At 35.2% G+C, this 27751-nt stretch overlaps 1 long non-coding RNA gene across 9 annotated transcripts in view; it reads left to right on the top strand.

Moving 5' to 3' along the window:
- The window catches only part of LOC144288567 (uncharacterized), a 191833-nt gene that overhangs the window by 99307 nt on the left and 64775 nt on the right, over positions 1-27751 (top strand). For all 9 annotated transcript variants that reach the window (XR_013356520.1, XR_013356524.1, XR_013356523.1 and 6 more), the window contains exons 6-7: positions 21863-21995; positions 22918-22991. This is a non-coding gene — a long non-coding RNA (uncharacterized LOC144288567). The remainder of the gene's footprint in view (positions 1-21862; positions 21996-22917; positions 22992-27751) is intronic.

The raw sequence follows: 27751 nt of genomic DNA, 5'->3' as shown, positions 1-27751 counted from the left end.
TAGGAATCTAAGAATCATCCTTCGTCATTTTATCTCATTATTCATTTCCAACAGTTGTCAAGTCCTGCAGAGTCAGACTTCTAAGTAGTTCTTTACCAGTCCTCTCTTTTTTTCTCCATTGTCATTGTAATTATTCATTAGCAGGATTCTGCAGTGGCCTTCCACAAAATCTTACTACTTCCAGTTTGACTTCCCTCACAATCTGTGAGCCATACCTTCGTGGTTCCACCAAGAAAATGGGGGAGTTGATTCAAAGCCAGATACTCTGAATGGAGGTACCAAGCCTTCATTCACTGTAGTTTGTATGCCCTAACCTTTATTGCTTTTATATTATAAGCTGCTTTGACTCTTGAACTATGAAAACAGCAAAATTAAAACCAGTGGTTTAGATCTATTCATTTCAATATTTTTTCACTGTAATCTTTTTGATAGAATTTTTATACTTTATTAAATGTAAATATAGATGAATTTCATGTCAATCTTATCTTAAATCTTCAAAACTCATTATTTCTTCACTTACCTCTTTTGACTGGGCCTAGATAAACATTCGCTTGTTCCCTTATCTAGGCCCCACCCAAAGATAGGCCTTGTAATTCTTGAAAACATGATATTAATAAATTACTACTTTTTAACCAAGGGAATGAAATGTTCACACAGCAGGTGTTGCATCATTTTGAAAAATGTTCTGCTAAACAGAGGTGATGAGAAGTGAATTGGCATATAGCTAAAGTCTGTTTTCTTTTTTGTAAAGTGATATTTCAGTCACCTGTTGGATTAATGCACCAGATGCAGTAAAATCCTCATACCTAATGAGTCTACTTAGATATTCTTCACCACATGATGGTATATAGTAAAAGCCTCATCTGTTGTAGATTTTTTATTTAACAATAGATACCAACCTGACCTCATGTACCTTTCTAAAAAGAAGACCCGAGTGAGAATGTCTTCATATTGTACTGATACTGGTTGGATGTAGTTTTAATTCCTGTGTGAATCTTTACAGATGGCAGACAGAAAGACACTAAAACAACCTAAGAAATATTAACCATGCCTCAAACTCTATTTGTCTACCATGTTGTCAAAATTCTCTTATAATATCTAAATGTAAAATAACTTAATTTTACTTACCTGTCTGATATATTGCTGCTAAAAAGACACTATGGGTACATGAATAAAAATGATTAATGGGTTGATAAAACTTTTGTCCTTTTTTTCCATCATGCATTTCTTTCATCCTTCTGTTCTCTGAACAAATATTTACTGAGCACCAATTACATTCTAGGAACTATGTTATGTACTTGATATTTATCATTGAATAAAATAGGCGAAGACCCCTGCCATCATAGAAGTTGTATCCACATCATTCTTAGAATAAAATTTCATAGCTAGAGGTGGCCTGAGAATCAGAGCAGAATGAAGTTAAAAAAAAAATACATAAGTTACAAAAAGGAAAATAACTGCCAAGAATGGGTAATAAAAATCAGTGTTATGTAATTAGCAATCTTTGTCAGTGAGGACTGTGACTTTTGCATCAGCCTCACAGTGTTTTGCCATAAATTACATTTATAAAAGTTGAATCCAGTCTGAAATCATGAAAACTGCATTTTGAGAAAACGGCTCACAATCAGAGAATTCATTTAAAATTTGCAAAGCTTCCCCAAAGGACTGACCATTTGTAACACTGATTGACACATATGTTCTTAAAAATCATATTTCCGCCTATCCTGAGATCAATTGATATCTCTATAGCAGTTGAAAGTTTATCTGATTTTCTGATCTGCTCTCTATTGAAACATTTTTGGTTCCTTCTTAGATATTACCTAGTTGTTTTGAATTAGGAGTGAGAGGTACAACATTCTTCAGGCAGACTCCTGAGTAGTGTCTGAAGTATCTGAAAGATGCAGAGTTGATTTCTGATGCTCAAATCTTTCAGTTATTTGAGCTTCCACACCACCTCCTTGGGTGGCTTGATTGTTACTCCTAAAAGCAAAAACCATTTAACAGTTCAACATGAGCTCTCTAAGTAGCAAATTTTTAGAATATTGTTATGTAGATGATGCAGACTGAAGACATAGTGTCATCACTAGTTGTTTACTATTATTTGAATGAGTGCACTTGTGATGAGCATAAGATGTTGTATGAAGTGTTGAATCACTGAATTGTGCACCTGAAACTAATACTACATTGTATGTTAACTAACTGGAACTTAAATAAAAACTTTAAAAAGTGAGCCACCATTTAATTATTAGTATCATGGAATAACTCGAGCTTGCTTTGCTATCCTGGAAATTACAATGCAGCATATTATTAAATTCCACTACACATTAAGGTTTTCTTTCCAGATGGAATGCAGTTAGCACAACACTATTTAATAATGTATTGGCCCACTGCTATTTATGGTAAAGACTGATTTGCTGCAGAACCAAAGAGTGACGGTCTAATATTAGAAGGCAAGGACCGTCTAATATACAAGGCAATAAATGCTTCAAAAAAATTTTTAGGGGCTGATTAGCATTCAGTATTAGTTAATACTCATAACAATATGTTTTTATGGGAAATGATTCTGAATTTTCTGAGAAAAGTAGGATATTCTGGATAAAGTGATTTTTCTTAGGCAGCAGGAGTTTCTATATGGTTATTAAATTACCATGTTCTTTACTTTTTTTTGAGATACAGTCAAAACTGCTTTCTGGGGGGGAAAAAGAATTTTTAAGCAATTTTACCTAGTGACAGAACTGAATATATAGATGGATTTTTGTTTTCCAATCTCAGTATGATTTTTCTTCATGTTAAGGGAAATACAATGAAATAATTCACATCTTCTGGAAAATATTCTTTGAAGATTTAAAAGTCTTTGCAGCATGAAACCTTCAGGGCAAGTAAGATGGTTAATAGCTCTGCTAACCTCATTTGAAATTAATACTAATGTATCAATGTGAAATACTTTTTTTTTCTTATGGAACTTAATATTCAGTTCACCATTGGTTGGTCTCCTATTGTGTACAAGATAACTGTGCCAAGAAACTTAGGGGATACAAAGTCAAAGGAGAATAAACAAAAGAGCTTCCTACCAAAGCAGTCTTAACATTTATCAAGTGATAAAATTTGACTGTGATTCAAGGCAGGATACAGTAAATGCTTCACTAGAAGTACAAGTGGGAGACAGAGCCCAAAGGAAAAGTGATTAAAACATATAGTAGGTGTTCTTCTCTGGGCCTTAAAAGAAAAGATAAAACAAGATTTTTATGAGTGAATAATTAGGAAAATACATTATATATTGCAGACTGAAGGAATAGCACAGGAGAAGGAATTGTGTGCTTAGAAACAGAAGAGTCTGAAGAAATTGGGGGATAATGAGTAACACGTGGTTGTTTATGTGGTGGGAGAGATAATGGGAATCAGAATGTGGAGATTTTTGAATTCCCAGATCCTAGAAAACAGAGCCTGGGGCAAACCTTAAATGCTAACATGTTACTGGGTACTTCAGTCCCAGGAAATTAAGAGCATGGGATAGGGCAAGTGAGGTAGACAGGATGGAAAACAAATATAAGATGTTGCACGACTGAGTTGTCACCTGTTTTACAAGAAATCACAGCTGGTTGTTTGGTCAAGCAGAACATCTCCAGGGAGGCCATATGGAACTACCACATTTTAAAACAGTTTGTCACAGGGTGGAAGGTGAGCAATTTGTCTTCAGCTGCCTCTCATCCTATCTCTTATAGATGAGAATTCAAACTATGGGTGATGAGAATGTCCTAAAACTAGATAATAGTGTTGGCTGTACAATTCTGCTGAATTGTACACATTAAACAGATGACTTGTATGGCATTTGAATTATCGCTCAGTGAAGTAGTTATTTACAAAAACAGTCAATCCATGAGCAGCTAGAGCCTTTTTGAAGACAGTCAGGCTGGGTTTAGGAGTTAGAGGGTCTGTGGATTCTCTGCTATGAAAGGTGACAACCCAAGTAAGCCCAACCCCATTTCCTACCTTTAGGAACAACTGGGAACTGTAGTGTGAGAAGATGAAGTAGATATGAATGTTTCAGTGGCCAACCTTTGTAGCCTGAGAAATGACTGGATCTCCCACAGGGTCTACTCAAGACAGGAAACAAGAAAATGGGCAAGACCCGGAATAGATAAGACTAAAATATTTGGGAAGAAGCAGGGGCACCTGGGTGGCTCAGTTGGTTGAAGTCTGACTTTTGATTTCAGCTCAGGTCATGATCTCAGGGTTGTGGGCTTGAGCCCCCATATCCAGCTTTGTGCTCAGCAGGGAGTCTGCTTGAGATTTTTCCTCTTCTTTTGTCCCTCCCTCTGCTTGCTCTATCAAATAAATAAATAAATCTTAAAAAATAATAATACCTGGGAAGAAGCATAAATTGGCTACTAAAGGAGGCTTTAAAAGGATTGTCAAATCAACCTGCAACTTCTTTTGAGATAACTGATCTAGCGACCTGAAATTGAAGGCAGCCACAGAATCTTTGCTTCTCCGTTCATTAACAGGTGGAGTTCAGTTGCCCTCTTGTTGAATCTGGGCTGGTGTCAGTAATTTCCTTGACTAACATAATGCAAAAGAATCAACTTTCTGGGACTTCTGAGCCTATGTCAGAAAAAGACTTGCAGCTTTCATCTTTATCTCTTGGAACACTTGCTTTTAAAACACAGCTGCATATGGTGAGGAAGCCCAGGAAGCCCCATGGAGAGGAACTAAAGCACATGGCTGAAAGACCCTATTTAGTTCCCAGCTGACAGCTAGCTCTTACTTCCTCCCAGCCAACAACCAGCAATAACTTGCAAGCAGTGTGAGTGAGCCACCCTGTCCACAGCTCCTCCAGCCCCTAGAGAGCTTTAGTTTATGCTAGAAGGACCAGAGATGAGCTGCACAGGCAAGCTCTTCCCAAATTCCCGACCCACGAAATGATGAGACATAACATTGTTTTTTTTTTTTTTTTAAGATTTTATTTATTTGAGAGAATGAGAACGAGTGGTGAAGATGGGCAGAAGGATAGGGAGAAGCAGACTCCCTGCTTAGCAGGAAGCCTGATGTAGAGCTTGATCCTAGGACCTGGAGATCATGACCTGGGCTGAAGGCAAAGGCTTAACCGACTGAGCTACTCAGGTGCCTCAACATCATTGTTTTTAAGTCATAAAGTTTTGGAAGCCATTTGTTAGGCTATAATAGAATACTATAATTGATATTTATAATTGGTTTCCTTAATCACCTATTCCATGTTTCCCTCACCACCTTTTGCTGATCTGAGTTACTTTCTTGATGGTAAAACTCATACTTTCTCCCCCAAGGTACCTGAGCTTTTAGTTTCCTTGTCATTTTAAAGCCATGCTTGCTTTAATTGTCCATTCACTGTTACCATTTGGCATGGAAGCATTGGAGACACCGAGAATCACCTGGGGTCAAGAAATATTTCTTTCCCCCCATAGTATAGTAGGAAACCTAGAGCCTCATGATTACTTCATCATGACTGCAACTGTTTTCTTTGCCCACTGATACAGTGGTATGAAAAGTACAGGTGGTCATGTGTCTGCTTCAGCTTTCAGTTTAATGGAAATTTGCTGTGCTCCCAGACAGAAGTGTTTCCGCCTAGGAACTAGGGTACCTAGGTTGTGAGGGTTTAAGGTTTTCTGAATACAAAGGAAACCCAAGTGGATCACTGGCAGTGATAGAGGAGGTAATTCTGATTTTGACCTTTTACTTCCTGGACTTGCACACTGTGATTATTGGAAGCTGGTCCTATGTACCGGCACTGGTTCAGTATATATACTGCACCCCATAAGACAGCACTAGTGAATCCTGCATCACTTATTGATCTCTTTTGCCATGAAGTGTGTCTCCTAACCCAGGGAACTATTATGTATGATACTGGGTAAATTAATAAATCTGTAAGTTCTTTTATAGTGATGGTATCAAAGTCACTACAAGCATGGGAAGCAAATACATATTTGCAGTATGGAGTAATTCGGGAAAGAACAAATTGATGCTTGCTGCTAAGTGGAATTTATTGCAAAAACGTAAACATTGTAGCAGTTCCCTGAATTTCAGGAGACTTATACCACATCTGTAATGTATGTATTTTACCAGAGAATCTAGAATACTTGTCAAGTTTTGCATGGTGTCATTCACATAATGTCATAATGATGTAGACTGGTGTGATTTTTTTTTTCCACTGGACTGTCAAGATGACCAAAGTTCTTGAGGACTATATTCTGACGAAGATTGTAAGATTTACTATAGTTCTGAAGGAAGACAGGGATTGCTTTATGGTTGAGGGAATAAAAGCCTTCCAGACTGTAACCATATACTCTGTGACAATCTATATTAATAAGCTTCTGTAAAGAGACAGCATATGGCACGGCATCTTCAGTTTGGAGTATGACCTGATTCGTTTTACTCCAGCTGGCCTTTTGTCACCCATGATTCATCTGGTTTTGCAGAGACAGCACAGATGAATTGAATGGAGATAGAATGGAATTTACCATTCCTGTGACACTCAAGTCTTTGATGGTGGCATTGATCTTCCCTATTCTTCCAATGTACTCTCTTGGTCTGTGGTGAGAGGTGTCAGTTTCACATCATCCACCTAACCTTTCCTATAAAATGGCCCTTATATTGCAGATCATGGAACCAATGTCAGTCTTTCTATTAGCTTCTAAGTATATCATCCTGATTAGGGCCTGAATGAATAACCACAGAGTAGGTCTCTTAATTAGTGGTTCTCTCTGAGTTTCTACTATGAATTGATATCTAAGGTGACAAATTTTGGGGGGGACATCAGTTCCTTAAAATGTCTTTAATTTTTTTTTCTTTTTATCATAGAACATTATATCAGTGCCATTTATAATCTCTCTTCTGTTTTTATCTCCCTCAAAATCAATAAGCCCTCCCCTTTCTAGTTGCATACCACATTTCTTTGGGTTGTCATACTATCAAGATCCACTTCCACACATATTGTCCTTGCTTTCACTGGTATATCTATCAGTTTCTACAATTCCTTTGGCAAGAATGTGATTTTAGTCTCTATAATTAATGATTGTAGAGATTAAGAATGTGACTAGTCTTGGGGATCTCTGGGTGCCTCAGCAGTTTGGCGCCTGCCTTCGGCCCAGGGCGTGATCCTGGAGTCCAGGGATCAAGTCCCACCTCAGGCTCCATGCATGGAGCCTGCTTCTCCCTCTGCCTGTGTCTCTGCCTCTCATGAATAAATGGAAAAAAAAAAAAAAAAAGAAGAAGAAAGAATGTGACTAGTCTCTGCAATTCCCTTGGCAAGAACCTTCCCTGAGCAGAGGTTATACTTCTCAGGTTATGCTGAGTCCTGATTATGGTTATTATCTTTGTGGCAATGAGGCAGTGGATATTGAAGAAAATAGTCATCATCTCCAGAGACAATAGCTTCAGGTGAAGCTATTGCACAGTTCAGGCAGTATTAGCAGAATAACTACTGCAACATGAGGAAAGCAGTGGCTCTTTTGGGCTGGGAGTGTTAAAGGAGATACAGAGATTAAAATTACTCCATTTTTCTAACCCATAGGTCTCAGTCCCCATTCTTTCACTATTCGGACATTTATTTGACAATCAAAGATTTCAGTCATTGCACATCATTTTTCTTGCAGTACTGCACCCTTACAATCGGATAAATTTTTGGCCATGTTTCCTATGGCTCTAAGAGAGCAGTCTTCTTTAAAGCTGCCATTGAAACTGGTTTCATATCATGATATCTGTTGGTAAATAGCTACTTGAAACCCATCAGTTTTTTTTTTTTTGCAAGACTTTCCATGCTGTTCAATAAAGCCATTAAACACCAAACTCCTTATAATTACCATTACAACATACTGATCAGAACAATATCTCTTGATCTTCTGATTCCTCAAATTCTACCTACACATTATGCTAAGTAATCATAGGTAAGAGCTTTAGCAATTGTAGTTCCACTACATTTCAGGGACTGATTACCTCAGTTACCACCAGCAGTAGTGTTCCTGTTTCTTTTTGACAATGCAATGTCAAATTACCAGTCTGATGGCCTACTGGGTCCCTTCTGGCCTCAACTGCCTTGGTGTAGATTTCCTAGAAAACAGAAGCTAAAATAAATCTTCCATCCAGGGGATCAAAAGTGAGGAGAAGGAAACAGCCCAGTAACAGAGGAAAATCAAATAGGAAGATGATGTATTATAGAGCTGACCACAGCTTCAAAAGAGTATATAGCTGGTGGGTAGGTCATACATGATATATCTGGAGAAGTCCTATGTAATCACTGCATTTGGAATAATCCATTTGAGGAAGGATGTCTTGGAATACTTTATCAAGGGAAAGAAGAGAAGGCAATTTATCTGCTAGTTTTTCCTTTCACTGGTTAAAGTTTGCCCCTTTGGGCCCTAATGTTTCAGGATTTTGTAGTGTATTACATACATTCTCTGGGATATCAGGAAAGTATGGGACTTCTGGAACTAATTGAGTCACACCTGGGTGTTAGAGCTGCTGTGTCTCCCACTGAAGTGGGTATGATGTGTGTCATGTGAAATTCTAATTTTGCTCTTAGAGAAGTCTGAGACAATTAAAGGTAATAGGAAATGAGGTAGTAGTGGTAGCATTTGGGGCTTGAAGGCTATACATTCAGAAAAAAAAATAAATTTTCACCAAAACATATTTATAATTCATAGGGAAAGGCAATTATATAAAAATATATATGGAGATGTTCAATGAGGTCCATTAGAGCTCAATTCTTTCCTATGTCCAGCCTTTCCTATTTGTCAGGATTATGTTGGCTGTAGATAGGACATGAACTGGATATATCCTCTGATACTAAGAAGAATTTGTCCACCAGTGTTTGATTAATACTGTGGACAGTTTGTTGTTTTTATCATGGGTTATATCCTGAAGAATCTCAGCAGTGTCCATTTGACATTATTTTATGCCACTGTTCATCCATCCTAGGTTTGCTGTTGCTTATCTTTCATCCCAGTAACTCTCAGTATTATATTTCAGAACTGGTGGCCAAATTTTGTGTATCCATAAATGGAATTTTTTAAACTCTCCATAGATTTCTCATTTGCTTTACAAGAGGTCTTTGCATAGTACTCTAGTCAGCATAACTGGTTTAACCATAATGACCTGAATAATCATTTCCTCTAGATGCATTTTTTATGTCTTTTATAGCCATAATTTCATCAGGTAGCATCAAACATTAAGCAATTTATATATTTGTTGTCAAATTTATATAGGAGTACCTGAGGAGGGTAAAAATCATCTTTGTTTTCATAGTTCATTTCAAAGTCATGAATTATGAAGACCTATCAGCTATCTGTGATTATATTTAGCCTTTTATATTAATCAAGTTGACATGCCCTACAAAGGGCTCTATGTTTAGTCACTTGAGTTGATTTCTTCCGGTAAGACGCTGGATTCTGCAAGGGAATCTGCAGTAGTTATTCAATACCCAGTTTTATATTTTTCCTTTTCTATTGTAAGATAAGTAAGGATTTTATACACATCAGTAAGGATTTTATAAGAGAATTTCTAAATATGTTCAGGACATGGATGATTTTTGAATTAGAGAAACATAATCACTAGATTCTCCATCAAATAAGGATGGTAAACCTGCTTGAGGGATTAGATATATGTTTAATATGAGAAAGAGAAGTACGAATATTTTATATTTATATTATACTTAATTAGATAGCATATTTAAACATTTTGGTTGATTTCAGTTATCAGTAGAGATTGTACGCATGTGATGGCATCAAATCTGAAGGTGATTCTAGCATGATACTGAATAGATATTTTTCAAGACTTAAGTTTTTTAGAGCAATTTTTGGTTCAAAGTAAAATTGAGAGGTAAATGCATAGATTTTTTTCATATAGCTCTTGTCCCCACACATGCACAGCCTTCCCCATTATCATTGTTCCCTGTTTGAATGGTACATTTGTAACAATTGATGAACCTACACTGTCACATCGTTATCGCCTCAAGTCCATAGTTTGCATTAGGGTTTATTCTTGGTGTTGTACATTTTATGGGTTTTCCATTAAATATATAATAACATTATCCATCATTACAATATCATACATTATATTTTCACTGCTCTAAAAATCCTCTATGCTTTGCCTATTCATCCTTCCCTCCCCACTAACGCCTGGCAACCACTGATCTTTTTACTGTCTCTATAGCTTTACATTTTTCAGAATATAATATAGCTGGAATCATAAAGTATGTAGCCTTTTTAGATTGGCTTCTTTAATTTAGTAATATTCGTCTAAGGTTCCTCCATGATTTTTTCATGGCTTGCTGGATCATATGGTAGTTCTTTTTTTAAAAAAAAATATTTATTTATTCATGAGAGACAGAGAGAGAGGCAGAGACATAAGCGAAGGGAGAAGCAGGCTCCCTGCAGGAAGCCTGATATGAAACTCAATCCCAGGACCCCAGGATCATGACCTGAGCCAAAGGCAGACATTCAAACACTGAGCCACCCAGGAACCTTGATAGTTTTGTTTTTAAAAATTTTTAGGAACCTCCATACTGTTTGCCTTAATGGCTGTACCAACTTACATTCTCATCAATAGTGTACAGGGATTCCCTTTTCTCCACATCTTCACCAACACTTGTGATCTTTTGTCTTTTTGATAATAATTACTCTAATTGGCATGAGGTGATACTGTGGTTTTTATTTGAGAAGTACTCTTAAGAAAGTACTCTTACTTGATAAGTACTCTTAACTTAGGCCCTTAATATATTTATAAAATAAAGTTGACCATAGGGGCCAGAGGAAGGAGAAAGAATAGAATTGGTATAATTTGTGGGTAAAGATCAGTCAGGGTAGAGGAAAAAAAAAAGATGTACAGCAGGGGAAAATTCCCTTTGGAATGAGATTTATTTTCCCCCTTTGGTTTTTGCTAACAAAACATTTTTGAGAGTGATAAACACTGTTGAGAGTGTTTTTAGGCCCTTAATATATTTATAAAAGAAAGTTGACCACAGATTGTTATTTTGTTTTACTTCTTTTCTAGAGTTCTTTTTAAATGTGTGTTCTTTTTTAAACATATTATAAGGTCCCATAATGCCATTGTATTTCCAATTCACTCAATATAATATTCCCATTTATCAAGAGAAGCAAAATTATTTGAGTTCTAGTAAAACAAAATATAGGAAGTATAATTTCTGTCAGAAGGAAGACACAACTTTAATGTAGAGACAAACCCATGATAAACAAGTAAGAAGATCCACCAGGATGAGTCAAGTATATGTACTTGTGAATTGCATCTCAACTTTCCCCAATTAAGCAGAGGGTGTTATCCTCAGTTGTAGACATCGGTATATTGAGTATCCAAAGCAACTTTTTTTTTTTTTTTTTTTTTTTGTAATTGACCCTCATCTTGTAGGAAACCTGAAGCAAAATTTAATTCATTATCTTTATTATGAATTGGTTCTGTTGTAACAGACCTATAAACATTTGACATGTAAAACTTTCTTCCACGAGAGTTGATGGCATATGGCCACTGATAGAATGTCTAAAATTTTTTTTTGAATGTCTAAAATTTTGTAGTAAAGTCATATATGTGCATTTTAATTCCTGTGTACTTTAAACTTTTTGGTATTGTTGGTATAAAGAAAAAATATTGTGTGTGTGCGTGTGCATGTATGTGCTCACATTGATCATTTTTTCTATCAACTCTCCTTTACCACTTATGAATTCTCCATTGCTTAAGTGAGTTTCTCTTAGATATAGTAATATGAATAATTTCTAATATCTTCCTATACCTTTCTGAATCCCAGACACTTGACTTTTTGGAAAGCTATTAACTATAGTATCTGTTGGTCCTCACCCAAGAAGCTGATCTCCTTATTTACTGAAATAAACTATTCATATTCTGCTAGAGAAATGAGACCATTTTTATCGTATTTTTATGTTCCCTTTTTTCCCCAGGATTTTGTAAAGATTTATTTACTTAAAAGAGAGAGAGAAACTATCTTTTAAGTGTCTCCATTCGAATATAGTAAGCATACATAAATCACACAAGATATAAGATCTTGTGTGTGTGTGTGTGTGTGTGTGTGTGTGTGTGTGTGAGAGAGAGAGAGAGAGAGAGAGAGAGAGAGAAAGCGGGTGCAGAAGGGCAGGGCCAGAGGGATGAGAGAAGCAGACTCCCTGATGAGTGTGGAGCTCAACACAGGGCTTGATTCCATGACCCATGAGATCATGATCTCAGCCAAAATCAAGAGTCGGACACTTAACCAACTCAGCCATTTGGGCAATCCCCCCTTTTTTTCTAGTGTAGGTAATACTTTCATGGGAAAATCATCAAACAGCAGCAAATTATTTTAAATTATATTTGTGAATTTCTAATAACATATATGATCTGTAGTATGTATTTAGAATTTCATATTCTTGATTTTGGTAGGGGAATTTTTTCACTAATTTTGCTTAACTAAATCTTTTTCAAAACCAGAATGATCTCAACATGCTTGCCAATCTTCAAAGGTTTATTTCTATTAAGGCATATAGTTTCCTAGCATTGCAGTTCTTCATATCTCAGTTGGATATTTTCCAGTGACATCTCATCAGATGATTTTTTATGACTGTTCCATTGTCCTGTGTGATCAATTGGGATGCTCTTTTCAAACAAGAATTCTAGAATGTGAGGGTCTTTTGCTCACCAATATCACATTAAAGAAACAATCAGTTCATTATTTTTGCTACCTTATTTTTTAAATCCTATATCTTGTGTGATTTATGTATGCTTACTACATTCGGATGGAGACACTTAAAAGATAGTTTATCTCTCCTTAAGGCAACAAAAGATATTTTAGAGTGTCCTCTATTTTTTTTTTTTTCCTGAGGGCGAAATCAGCAAAGTACAAAATAGTGAAATACCCTCATGTCACCAGAATCTATATATAGACATAGAAGAATTTTCAACCACCAAGCAAACATAGAAATATTCACTGGTATTTTCTGGGGATAAAAAAAAAAACAACAGAAAACAAAGTTAAAGTCCCTTGAATTATGGAGTAAAATTTGATTGTTTCATGAGTTAAAGGACCAGACTTGATGCCATTTACATGTATAGTGACCTATGATCATTCACAGACTATCATACAAGAAAATCTTAAAATTGTTCTTTGTTTCAGGTTTGAAAATATTTCTCCTCCTGTCTTACTCATATCCAAACTACCTTCTATATGGGTTCTTCCTCTATCCTCTTTTGAAGCTCTTTTTTTCTAGGATATCCAGCAGCCTCTTAATTGCCCAATTTAGAGATTTCAGTGCATTTGATGTCTTCTAAGTTTTCTCAGCTGCATTTCATATTTTTGACATTATACTCCTTATTGCAATTCTTCTGTGCTTTCCAGGTGCAGTACTTTATAATCTAATCACCACTCTGAGAGTCTGTGCTTGCCTTTCTTATTTTTACATCCTCTCCCCGAGTCATTTCATCCATTCCTATGGCTTCAAACACTCTGTAGAGGCAGAGGTCTACTAATTCTGTATTTCCATCTTAGACTATTATTATTAACTTCAGTCCTGGCTAGGTATGATATGTGTCACATTCTGAACTCAAAGGCTTTGCTCAATAAACATTTCTTCATGTGGTCTGATTTCAATTAAGAGAACCATTATCCACTTGCATTCTAAAGTCTGAAACTGCATATTCCAGATTTATCTTCACCACCAAGTTTCTTTTTTTTTTTCGAGAATCCATCTTATCTTTTATGCCTCTTATTTCTCATTTGTCATTTCTCATTTTGTTTATTAGTTTCCCAACTAGTGACTTTCTCTAGCTTTATGCAGTCCATTTTCCACAATTATAGCAGAATAATCTTTCAAATATCAAATGAGTAATCCATCTTAAATTGAATTTGATGTATAAAATAAAGTATTAATTGATTTTTTTAAAATTGCAAGCTGTTTGTTCTAAATCTATTTACCAAATATCCCATATTTGATTTGTGATATCTGTATTATTGTATAATCAATTCTTATAGGCAATTTAACATAGTTTTTACAGAGGAATGTGGATAACTCATTTTCAGTGATGAAAATGAGAGAGAATAAGGATAATTCTTTTTTGTGTGTCTGTTCATTTTGATAACTTTGTTCTGCCAATATTTCCCAAAATAATGTATAGATAATCTTGTTCTCTTTTTTGTTATCGACAAAGACTTCACCATTGCAGACACCTGTACTTTAAAACATCTTTTAGATATGTGTTATATTTATCTAGAAAACAGTGTTTTACCTGTCATTTGACATTTAAAATAACTGAGAGTCAACCTACAGTTTTAATTAGAATTATCACAAGAATACATGCTGTCCTCAACTCAGGCTGTTAGCAGTAATTTGTTTAGCTAAATGATAAATTGAAAAGAAAATTGCAAAGCATTCCAAAAAATAGATGTTGGTTGGATGTTTCCATCCAATTATTCATAGCATAATTACTAAGATTGCTTTGTAGTCATATCTTTCAGTGTCTACCTGAGAAATGTTGTATGGAAGGTTAATTTTTTAAGACATCACAAATCCATAAATGGCTTTATACTTAACTGGTAGTTTGGGTATGTGTTCTGGTTTCAGAAATATTTTTTTCTTAGAAATGTCAGAGTATCATTTTTATCCAGTTGTGGTAGGCAGAATTCTAAGATGATCCCCTAAAATCTTGAGCCAAAATCCCCCACCCTCAAAATCCCCCAACCTCAATATCTGATCATTCTCCTCACCTCCCACATCTCTGAAGTGATATCTGATCACCACGACCTTCCTTCAGCAAGAATCTTGTCATGTCAGTTTAGTCAAAATCCCCCTTTGCCCCTGATATTTCCTCTTAGCAACTTTCCAACCACTCACCCTTACCCGGCTCCTTGGCCATACACTGTCACTTCTTGCCATATTTGGGGTTGAGCCCAGTCTTTCTTCCATACTGCTAAACCTTATTACAGTGGTCCCTATACCCATCAGGATGGTCCTGAATAGAGCATGCCTTACTGCTTTAACAAGTGTCAGGAATAAACATTTTCTTTAACAACACTATCTCCCAGTTATTTAATCAAACACTAATCTAAGTATTGCTATGAAGGAATTGTGCAGATGGACTTAAGGTCAAATCAGTTGACTTTAAGGGTGGAAGATTATTTGGTGGTCCTGACCCAATCAAATGGGTCCTTTAAAATCAGAAAGTTTTCACAGAAGAGGAAGCCAAACATTGGAAGCATGAGAGGATTTCAGTGCACTGTTGCTGCTTTTAAGATGGTGGAAGGCCATGTGGTGAGGAATGGGAATGGCTAAGAATGGAGAGCAGTCCCTCCATGACAACTAGCAAGGAAACAAGGGCCTCGATAGTAAAACAAGAAACTGAATTCTGCCAACAACAGTGAGCCTGGAAGTGGATTTTTCCCATTTGCCTTCAACTGAGAACTCAGCTCAGTTGACACGCTGATTTCAACATGTGCAGAGAGTCAAGATATGCCTTATTGGACTTCTGACATACAGAAGTGTGAGATAGTAAATAAAGGAGTGTTGTTTTAAGCTGCTTAGTTTTGGTAATTTGTTATGCAGCAGAAAACAAATACACCGGTTTTCTGTATCCTTTACGTGTATTTGAGAAATCTGAAATTGTTCTGATCTAAACTGTTACTTAAATTTGTCTTCCACAGGGAGATTTTTAGGATATTCTTTTTGACTCATTGTTTTGAAATTTCTTAATCATATATTTTAACATGAATCTATTTCTATCTTTTTTTCCCTAGGTACATGGTAAGCTTTTTATAATGAGGAGAATTATTTTGGCCCAGAAAATTTTCAAGAATTACTTTTTTTTTATTTTTTCCCCTACCATTTTCCCTGTAATGTCTTTATAGAACTCCCATTATTCATATGTTGGACATACTTGACTAATGATCCAGTTTTTTATATTTCCCACAATTTTCTCTTTCCTCCTCAATATTTTTTCTTAATTAATTTCATTTTCTAACACTTTAATTGAATTCCTCATTTCTACTATTTCTACTATTATATTATTCATTGCCACGTGTGCATACATGCGTGAGTGCATGTGTGTGTAGTTTTCAGCCTTCTTCACAAGTTTATCTTTGCTACAATTCTTATTTCTTCTTGTGGTGTCTGTCTGTGTATTTCATATTAGAAGATTTCTTAGAATGGCTAAGTGCTTCTTGGCTTTTTGCTCATACATGAAAACATATTGCATATGATGGAATTGTCATCTGAGGGTTTCACTATAGGGTGAATCAGCAGAGCTTTTTCATTGGAAAACTTTCATTATCAAAATTTGTAAATCTTTTCTGATGCCACAGAGAGGAATCTTTCACTCCCTTGAAGAAAAGTATAAGCATTATTCTTGTAACTATGGCAAACAAATTATCTGCCCAGAGCTCGAGGAGTAGAACAAAGGAAGAAAGGTATAGTCTTGATACTCCATATATAACCATATATAAACTTTCATTAGTTCTCCAATTATCCATATGACACTTCTGGCTGTTGTCTCCTAGTACAGAGAGAAATTCATTCTTCAGAGAATATGTTTTCTGTTCTGGCTGAGTGTAAGGTAGCAGGTGTGCCAGTGGCCTGGTTTTCCTGGGGTGGGGGGGCGGCGGGGAAGGACTGTAGCAGGGTCCTAGGGGGAGGTGGGAGTGGGAAAACTTTTTTGCAGCATATTTTCTTGTTTTGGGCGTCATTCTCATACTTTTTTCAGAGGTATCAGAACATTAGGGGGAATTCTGAGTTGCAAACCAAATTGCTTCTCACTTTGCATGACTTGGAATTAGTTTTCAATTGTTCAAAACCAGACATCACTTACCCTGATTTCCAGATTCCAAATTTTACTGCCATACCTTTTTTCCTATTCTTTGTTCTTACAAGTTTATGGATTCTGAAAATATATTTTATTGTTGTTAGAGTAGAGGCTAGGGATAAATATCAGCCATATTTTTAGAGTCATTTTAAAAACATAAATTATATACTATGTCACATCTCTGCTCTAAACATATCAATGGCTTCCTCTTTCATTGGAGTGGAACACTCAGTTCTACCTGTGTAGCCCAGCTGCCTGCTTCTTTGCCATATTTTGTACCACTCTGTTTTGATCAGTATGCTTTAGATACTGACCCCTGTTCTATTCCTCTATTATGTATGAGTTTTCCTACTTCAGAGTTTCTTATACTTTCCATTTCCTGTACTCAGACTGTTTATTTTCCCCTCCTTAACCCTTTCTACACATTCTTCACCAGGTTAACTCTTACTTATTTTCCACTTTAGATGTCATCTTCCCTAGGAGGCCTTTTCTAACCTCCTGGTCTTAAAAATATTTTGTTATATTACCTGAGAGTCTTTTGCCTGACACAGTTAGCAATAATATCTTAGTATGAATTACATCTTTTATGTCTGTCTCCTTGCTTGTTTTTAACTTCTTGCACGGTTTTTTTTTTTTTTTTTTTTGAACAGTGTATTGATGAGAGCCTCTTGCAGTTACAGATACATAATTAGCACTGAATAAATGTTCTTGAGTATATAGATAAATTGATGAATATGTGGAGTTGCCTCTTTCATGCTGTGGCTTTCCTAAGGAAAAGTGGGAGGACATATGGGAAGAATGCTGAGAAGTATGTGAGTGAACTTTCTGTTGATGCATAAGAGAACTCTCAAATAGTTTCTGAAAAAAAATGTAATTGAATTGAGGGCTCAACCACACCCCTTTCTTTGAATGTTACAGTTTTCTTTAGAGAATTTAAGTTATCCTTTACTAGGTGCATAACTCTGAGCATGATGCATACATTCTTCATTTCTTAATTTTTTCTTTTATGGAATTGGTATAATAGTGCTAATTTTAAGTACATTGGCTTTCTCAAAGATTGATTAACACACACATGTAAAGCCATTAGAATTCTGCCTTGAATATTGAATGTAATTAGTATAGTTTCTTATTCTCTTCATTTCTTCTGTGTTTTAGCTTGATTCAATATAAGGAAAGGAAGGTACCTTTTCTAGGTAGTGAAAGACTTAAACTAAGTTATCACGGGACATGGTGAAATTTGCTTTACAGCTTCCTTAAAAATGAGGATAGACCTATCTGTCAAATCTTGATTTAAGTTGGCCCATGTATTAAATGAATTCTTGAAGTCCTTTAGGCTTGCAGATTCTAGAGTAGGAGAATAGTGTAACTAGTATTATTTCTTATCTAGAACAGCTCAATGTACCAACAGTCATAGGGCTGTGATTGCTCTAAAAACTGGACTATCTTACAAGGTTTAAGGCGTATTAGGAAAAAATATCAGTATGGGTAAGAGGCAAAGTTGTGTTTATCATGTCCTTGAAGGCAGGGGATTCTGGCTTTGGTATTCTAGAGTCATCAATATATGATGCATGCTGTGACATCCAATACTGGCTAACTTAGCTACTTCAGCTAAATTGAAATAACTTAATTGGCTAAAAGGAGAGCTGTAGTGGGTTTTTTTTTTTGTTGTTGTTGTTGTTGTTGCTGTCCTAGCGGGAAGTAATCATCTAAACACTCAGCGTCTTGACATTCTTTAAGATAGCAAGCTTTCTCAGGTCAATTTTGTTTTTTCACTCAACAAATAGTAGTAGAGAACCTATTACATGTAGATAAGTATTAATTATTTATTTAGTAAAATACTGTAGAAAAATACCACTTCAGGCTCATTGCTTTATTTCTTTAAAGCTTGACTTAAAAAGTTATACGTTCTTATGAAAAGTTAAAATAGCCAAACTGACTAGAAAAGAAGAGACCATATTCAACTGGAAGAATTGATTAATGCTTCTTGGAGTATGTGGCATTAGTGCTGTATATTAAAAGGTGCTCATTAATTTGATAGTTGTAGTTTAAATTTGGCCCATAGCCTCACTAGAGGTTCAAAGTGTTTTCAGATGATACCAAATAAACTAGCTGGATTGGATCATTGACTTCATGATGGAGTCCAGTTTAGAAGAGAATTTCCAGTCAGATTCTCTCTCTCAACCTGCCAAAATTCCTACTTATTCTACCAGTATCAGTTTACTTGTCATGTCCTGTCAAAATTGTACTTGGACTCCCTTTAATACATTAAGTCTTCTTGTACCTTTTGCCTACATGCTTCTTTTTAAATGCTCACCTGCCTAGGAACCAGAGTTGCAGACGAGGTTTGGGGCTGGTAGTTATATACCAACTGGCGTAGTGTTTTAGATTTTGATTGTTATTCATGATCTACGTAAATGCCTGCCTCAATCATGTGATCTAAGGTGGTCTTTTCCACATGCAGCCTAATGCATTGACAACACTTCGAGTATTGCCATAGGGTTGGGTCGGTTTCTGAGTCATGTTATTGAAAATGATTTGTGCAAAGAATGACTTACAGACTTTTCTGAGTTGCTTGAGAATTGAGTTCAAGTGCTCAGAGTCCAGATAAGTCTTGATGCTCCAGCTTTTGCAGAAGACTTTCTAGGGACTAACTTAAATTGTCCTTTGTGAAGAAGAGTGGGTTGGAGGGTATTTTGGAGCTCAATTGGATTAATTGAGGTAGTAGTGATAGAGTCATAGAAGCAATTATCGAGGCTGGGTATTTTTGGCATTTAACAATTACAAAGCTTTAGACTCTGAGATGAAAGGAAAACAAGTTTTTTTTTGTTTGTTTTTGTTTTTGTTTTTTTGTTTTTTTTAATTAGCTCATGTAGTCTGTAAGCAAATAAACTGAATCATGGACTTTCGGGAAGTCTCTGTTTGATAGAGAGGAGCTGGAGCTATAACTTTCCTGGAAGTCTGGTATGCTCAGCCAAGGCTCAGTAGGTCAGCTTTGCCAGTGGTCTGAAATGGGAAAAAAGTTGTGATCACTTAGGAATAAGAATAATGGCTTTTAGAGAGCACCATCCTCAGATCATATATTGGGCTTTCTTTTTTTCTTCAAATTTTTTGAATTGTGTTCATAAATGTGTGTTGAACTTAGTTGTTTAACCTTTTAATAAGTCAGTGAGGAAACTTTGAACACTTTTATTCCTTGGGTAAAGGTTGAAATAAAATCGATATGGTTTAGGTGTTTCAGATGTCTTATTTATTTGCACAGTCCTATCTTTAGAGAATTTTAATGTGTGTATCATCCAGGTAGAAGATGGTATAGGATATATGTTTGCAAATAGGCCAATTTTGTGCTTTCTGTTCAGCTATGGAAAATGTCCTGATTCAGTTATGATCTTTGCTATTTTAAAATTGTAAACCAAATCTTCATTTCGGTTGATTTTCCCTTCTGATAATACTAACACATAAACAACTGCATAGTTTTTCATATAGAGTGACTTAAATGACTTGTTTTAAATAAACAAGTTAATTACATTAATTGTTTCCATTGACAAAATTTCATTTCTAAAATAGGTATCTCCCAGAATTTACCTATTTAGGAAAAGGGGCTAAAACATTTTCTTCCATGGCATTGAAAAACTCAATTTGAGCTTGTTACCTGCTGCCTTGTGAGGAACAAGGAAGCAAAAGTTGATATTGCCTCCACTTTTTCAGAAAATGTATGTACAGAAATTTCTATCCATAGTAGAAATGGAAATAGCTTGTTTCTGAGGGTTCACCCTTATAGGTAACTTTGTGTTGTTTTTATTTATCTTAGAAAAAATTTTCACCCAGAGACTGTTTTTTCTCTAATATGTTAAATGGATGAAGCAGGTATTGAAGCTAGTGGGAAAAATGTTCCCTGAAAATTTAGAAGCAACTATTTGCGATAACATTTCTTTTTTTAAACACACACATACATCATGATAAAGGTAGTTTTAAGATAGAATTTTAGGATTTAATGCTCCTAGTTTCAGGGAGTTTTTCTACATGATGATTGTAATTAAAATTAGCTGCATGTAGAGGCTCTCGTTAGACTCTTGGTCTGTAGAAGTGAGGGCATTGTACACTTCATTTCATGATCTATAAAAACTATTTTGCCCTCTAATCTCATGGGACCTCCAGTTGTGTGACCTAGCCAAATCTGTGCTTCTCAAGGATATTTTCATAACACTGAAAGGTTCTCTGTAGCAGTTTGTTGAGATCAGCAGGTTTAAAGGATTAGTTTTGCGGGAAAGTCGAGGAAAAAAATAAGATTAAAAAAATAAGATTATTTATATTGATTCAAAAAAGAAAGAAAGGAAGAAAGGAAGAAAGGAAGGCGATATGCTCTTCTTGCTCACTTGAATTTTCCCCCAAACTTTGTTAAAACAGTATGGAAGGGGTGATGGCATTTACCTTTTTAAAAAAGGGGAAATGGATATTATCTTAATATCCAGCTTACTCATATATAGACCTGCAGATGTATTTATTTAAAAGGCATAAAAATAGAATGATAGTTTTCTAAAACATCAAACTTTGCTACAATCTGAAAAAGACCTATTCTTGATTAGTTTTATATAAATATCCTTCTTGTTTACCAAGAAGATATCTTTAGTTTTATAAATTTATATCACCTTTTTTTTTGCACTCCTATACTTGGTTGAACTGGCTGACACAGAGGAATTCTCAGGAATGGTAAATTTATTTTGGCATTAGTTTAGGAAAAATTTAATTAGAAATATGATACACCAGTTGCAAAATAAATCATAAAATAAATTCCTGAGCTCATTGTGAAGGATTTTGAGTTATGGCTAATTTGAATAATCCAGCCCAATTGGGAATTGCCTCTCACTGTTGTTTGCATGAGAAGAAAAGCGGCCCAGTAGCTGCTAATATGTTTTTACTGGCACTGGAAGTAATTTCTAAATAAAAAGAAAGAAAGAGCTGCTGAGCACTTAGAATGAAAGATTTTGTGAAATGTTTTTCTTTTTGAGATTTCTTTTTTTACTTATTTGTATTTTATGCCCTCTAGGATTACAAATACTGCTCTCCAGGCCACTCAACATTAACAAATACATGTTTTTCAAGCAGACAGAAATGCAGGATGCCATAGAACTTATTCTTAGAGAGTAAGAGTAAAGACTGCAAGAAGGGAAAAATGGAAGGTAAGTGAGATGAAAGTTTGATAAACAAGTTAATAAACATTGTATAAATCAAAGGTTCTAGGCTTAAATTCCTCTGGGACTCTGAGCATCCTGGTGAGTTGAAGAGCACATGACTCATATAAGTAGATTCACCTTTAGGATCTTAATATTATTGCAATGAATGAATCCAATCTCAGTGTTGCCAGAGTATGGGATCTGCCAGTAAATGGATTATCTCGTCAGAGCTCAACACTCTTCTATAAGAGACAACAAAATATAACAACATTTAGTAATGTCTGGGAACAAATAAAAATTACTGGATAAGCAATAAAGCAGGAAAACATGACTCATAATCAGGAAAAAAATTAATCAGTAGAAAAAGATTCAGAAATGAATGTTTGTGGGATAATCTATTGCTAAGATTTTAAACAGCTTTCATAAATATGTCCAAAATAAACATAAAGTATTATAAATACAGAGTTGGCCAAGGCAATCTAATTAGAAATCATTCCCTCAACAATGAAGCCAAAATGACTTGTTGCCTAATGATGTCACTCAAACTAAAATGCATGCATTTGATGTGTGTGTGTTTTGAAATATAGATACAAACTGTCTTAGAAACAAAAAATACTATTTTGGACCTTTTGGCTCAGCTATGAAAGGTATGTACAAATTATCAGATACAATAGCTGTATTTTAAAGGAAGCATAGCATTTTTTTTTTTTTTTTACACTGCAGTAGTGGTTTTATGACTTAAACACACACATAAAAATGTGTCCACCCTGAGATTTACCTTTTCCTAGAGATACTGATTTAGGATATATGGAATATATTTGTTTGAGTTTTTTAATATAGCATCCCAGTAGAAATTCTGATCTAAGTGGAAAAAGTGAGTCATTAAAAAGATAATACTGTTTTTATGTTCATCACTTTGTTTTTCTAGTAAGAACTATTTGCAACTCAGAACAATTTTTTCCTTCTGAGACCTGAAGAGGTGAGAAGAAAAAGCCTTTTGAGGTAAATCATAAAGATAAGCCCTTAACTCATAGATACTAAGCTTTTGGGTTGAATAGATAACTTCTCTAACTTGCTGAACTGACTTTTATTTAAAGAGAGCTGTACTTTGAAAATTATTCCCTTGGATATTGTACAGTGGTTGGGATAATTTATAACTAACTCATTTTATTTTTACTAGTCTTGATTCAAAAGATTTGCAGGTTCGCTTTAGATTAACCAAACCAAGTGAATTACATCATACTTAATGAACAGAATTAAAGCCAATATTTAATACAAGCTACTGACATATTACCAAATAATTCTACTTTAAATATTTCCCAGATGCAAAGTTCTGTGTTTTACTCTGTATTCTAGGGATGTGCAAAATTGTCTGGCACTCATACTTAACTTGCTTCATTAGGCCTATAGAAGAATTTGATTAATAAATTTGTTGTTTTGTTCTATATATTTGTTTTTGATTGGCCAACAGTATTGTGTCTCTCCCTTCAATAATTTTACTCCCAATAGACCTTATAATGTATAGCAAATAAATTATTTTTGGGTTATGAGAATACCTACTTACTAAATGTTATATAGAAAACCTATCTGTAAAGTAGGGCAAATTTAGCTCTTCTGAAAAGTCTTCTTATCCCAGGTCACTGAGACAACTCCATGGATGCTTAGTTTTTTGAACTTTGGTTTTCTTATCAGTGAAATAGGAATAACACCTATTCTATCTGTATAGGAGATTTATTAGGAGGATCAAAATGAGGTATTTATGTTTATCGTATGGTAAAATGTGTTCTGCACTTTGACAGTACTTAGCGAGATTGTCATTGTGGTTCTCATAATATACTTTACAAAGAGAAAATAAAGAATACCAAATCTTTAGGCTTAGCTTTTCTAGGTGAATCAGTATATCAAGAACATAAGGGTTCCTGACACTGTTAGAAAGACCAGGTCAGGTTTTCATTGACTAAAGCAAAATATTTCTCATGCATGTGTATGCATGGACAAACACCTAATATTTTTTTAGAATAGTTTTAGAGTTAAAGAACTATTGTGAAGATAGTACAAAGTGTGCCTGTATACCCCACATCAAGTCTTCTCCATTGCTAATAAATTAGTCTGGTGAACTTATATAATGAATTAAACAATATTGATAAACTAAAGTACACAATTTATTCAAATATCTTTAGTTTCTCTCTAATAGTCTTTTATTTTTTTTCTACTGTTCCCAAACCCTACCCAGAATACCACATTACATTCTTTTTCCATCATGTCTCAGGCTTCTTTTGATTGTAAGTTGCTAAGACTTTTCTTGTTTTTGAGGACCTTACAACTGTTGAGAATTGTTAGGTAATTTGTAGAAGGTACCTCAGTTGGGATTTTCCTGCTCTCTTTTTCATGATTATACCAGGATTATGTGTTTTGGGGAGGGCCCACAGAGTAAAGTGTCACTTTTATCATATCATTTCAACGTCACATACTGTTTAAACAAACCACTTATCAACTGTTGATGTTAAGCTTGGTCACTTGACTTGAGGTCATGTTTGTCATATTTCCCCACCATAGAGTTCCGTTTTTTTTTTTTTTTTTTTTTTCCCCTTTTCTACACTGTGCTTTCAGGAAGGAAGTTACAATGTGCAGCCCATACTTAAGGGGTAAGGAGCTATGCTCCACCTGCTTAAGGGCAAAGTATCTACCTTTATTATTTGAAATTCTTATGCATGGGAAATTTGTCTAGTCTCCCCTGTTTATTTATTCAACCATTTATTTATCTCAGTATGAGGTGCTTAATTTATACTTTGGGTTATAAATCCAGTACCGCTTATTTTTTGCTCAGATTGTTTCAGATTTGGCCCCTGGGCATTTAGTTGGCTCCTTTCGGTTGGCTCCAAAAATATTCCAGATTGACCTACGTTTCCTGACCCAGTCCTAGTTCGGCGTTTTCTCTAAGGAGCCCTGGCTCCTTTTATTGCAGAGTGATATTTTAAACCAATATTTTGTTCTTGGTATGTTCATTACTGCTGGTGTGTCATTGTTTCTAGATCCTCTCAAGTCAACAGTGCTGAAGATACCTATGTGTCTCTACTAATACATGTATATTCACAAATCTGGTATCTACATGTACCTATCTGTTGACCTAAATATGTGTTCATACTAATGTCTCTAATTCCAACCTATTATCACATGGGCCATTTTAGCCTTCTGCCCTATTCATTTTTAACCTCCCATTCACACCATAAGAAACCTAAATCCCATCAGCCACGTCTGTATTAGTTTCCTATTGCTGTTGTAACTAATTATCACAAACACAGTGGTTTAAACAACACTAATTTATTACCGAACATTTCTTTAGATCAGAAATAAAATATAGATTCAGTCAAGGTGTCAGGAGGGCTGCTCTATTCCTTCTGGGGGCTCCATCAGAGAATACACTTCCTTGCCTTTATCCAGCCATTATAGGTTGTATTTGAATGTTTATAATGGTTTTACCATAATCACCAGTATAGAAGCTCCTATAAAATATAAGTGTTTTTGGGACACCTGCATGGCTCAGTTGGGTTAAGTGTCCAACTCTTGATTTTGGGTCACATCACGCATGATCTTGAGGTTATGAGATCGAGCCCTATGCTCAGGCTCTGAACTCAGTATGAAGCCTGCTTGAGATTCTCTCTCTCTCTCTCCCCTAAAATAAATAAGTAAATCTTTACGAAAAGTATAAGTTTCCTCTGCCTGACTTATTTTGCTTAGCATAATATGTGCTAGCTCCATCCATCTTGTTGCAATTGGCAAGATTTCATTCCTTTCCATAGCTGAGTAATATACCATATGATTTCACTCATAAGTGGGATTTAAGGAACAAAATAGATGAACATATGGGAAGAGAAAAAAGAAAGAATGAGGGAAATAAACATAAGAGACTCTTTACAACATAGAACAAACTAGTTTGATGGAGGGCACGGGCTTTCCCTTTTCTCCACATCCTTGCAGACCCTTGTTATTTCCTGTTGTTGTTGCATTTTTAATTTTGGCCATTCTGACAGGTGTTAGGCTGATATCCATTGTATTTTCTTTGGATAAGCATCTGTTTAGATTTTTTGACTATTTTTTTTTCTTTTTTGTTATCTTTTTAGAGTTCTTAGTATATTTTAAATACAAGTCACTTATCAGTTATGTGTTTTACAAATGTATTTTTCTAGTCTGTGGCTTGTCTTTTCATTCCTTATATAATAGTGACTGGCAGAACAGAATTTTTAATTTTAATGAAACACAACTTAGCTTTTTTCCATGGTTTAAGCTATTGATATTTTCTTTAAAAACTCATCACCAGGGATCCCTGGGTGGCGCAGCAGTTTGGTGCCTGCCTTTGGCCCAGGGCGTGATCCCGGAGACCCGGGATCGAATCCCACATCGGGCTCCCGGTGCATGGAGCCTGCTTCTCCCTCTGCCTGTGTCTCTGCCTCTCTCTCTCTGTATCTGTCATAAATAAATAAAATATTAAAAAAAAAAACTCATCACCAAAAGCAATATCATATAGATTTTCTTCTGTGTCTTCTTCATGAAGTTTTATAGTTTTGCATTTTAGGTGTGAAATCCATTTTGAATTAATTTTTATTTGAGGTGTAATGTCTTTGTCAAGGTTCTTTTCTTTTTAGTAAACGACAATTCAGTTGTTCCAGCACCACTTGTTGGAAAGAAATAAACTGCATTTCTTTTTTTTTCCTATGCTAAAGATCAGTTGGTTATATTCCTTTAGGCTATATCTGGGTTCTTTATCCTGTTCTATCGATGGATGTAACTATTCCTTTGTCAATATTACACTGTCTTCATTCCTGTAGCCTTATAAGACTTGACATCAGATAGAGGGAGTTCTTTAGCTTCTTCTTGTTAAGTGTTACCTTGGCTCTTCTAGAACTTTTTATTTTTCATATAAAATTTATAATCAGTTTGTCAGTATCTACAAAATTGCTTTCTGGAAATTTGATTGGCATTTCATTGCTTCTATCAATCAAGTTGGGAAGAATTGACATCTTAAGACAATTGAGTCTTCAATCCCTGAACATAGAATAGCTCTTCATATATACATACAATACATACATGTCTCACTAAATGTGAGATCTTTGATTTTTTTCACTTGTGTTTTTTACTTCTCCTTTTGAGTTCAGTGAATATTTTGTTAGATTTATGCATATTTTATTTTTGAGTGCTATACTAAAATTTATTATTTGTTACAAATTTCAAATCCCAATTTTCCATTGTTGGTATGTAGGAAAGCAATTGACTTTGGTATATTAATCTTGTATCCTACAATAATTCCTTTCTAAAATGTATAACTCTTATTTCCTTTTCAAGTCATATTGTACTAGCAAGGACTTGCCATGTAACGTTGAGTAGGATATATCCTTGTCTTGTTTCCAATCTTAGTGGAAAACATCCAGTCTCACCATTATGTAGGATGTTAGCAGTAGATTGTCTGAAGATATTCTTCATCAAATTAAGGACGTTTATCTCTATTCCTAGTTGCAGAGAATTTTTATCATAAATGGGTATTAGATTTTGTCAGATGCTTTTCTTGTGACAATTGATGGGATCATATGATTTCCCTACATTAGTCTGATGATGAGGTGGCTTACATTGATTAATTTTTGAATTTTGAATCAGCCTTGTATGTTTAGAATAAATCCTACTTGGTGATTGTATATAATTCTTTTCATATATTGTTGGATTTGACTTACTAATATTTTGTTGAGGATTTTTGCAGTTATGTCCATGTG

This window comes from Canis aureus, chromosome 18, assembly GCF_053574225.1.
Source record: "Canis aureus isolate CA01 chromosome 18, VMU_Caureus_v.1.0, whole genome shotgun sequence".
Classification (NCBI taxonomy): Eukaryota; Metazoa; Chordata; class Mammalia; order Carnivora; family Canidae; genus Canis; species Canis aureus.
This window is presented reverse-complemented; position numbering and strand designations above follow the sequence as displayed.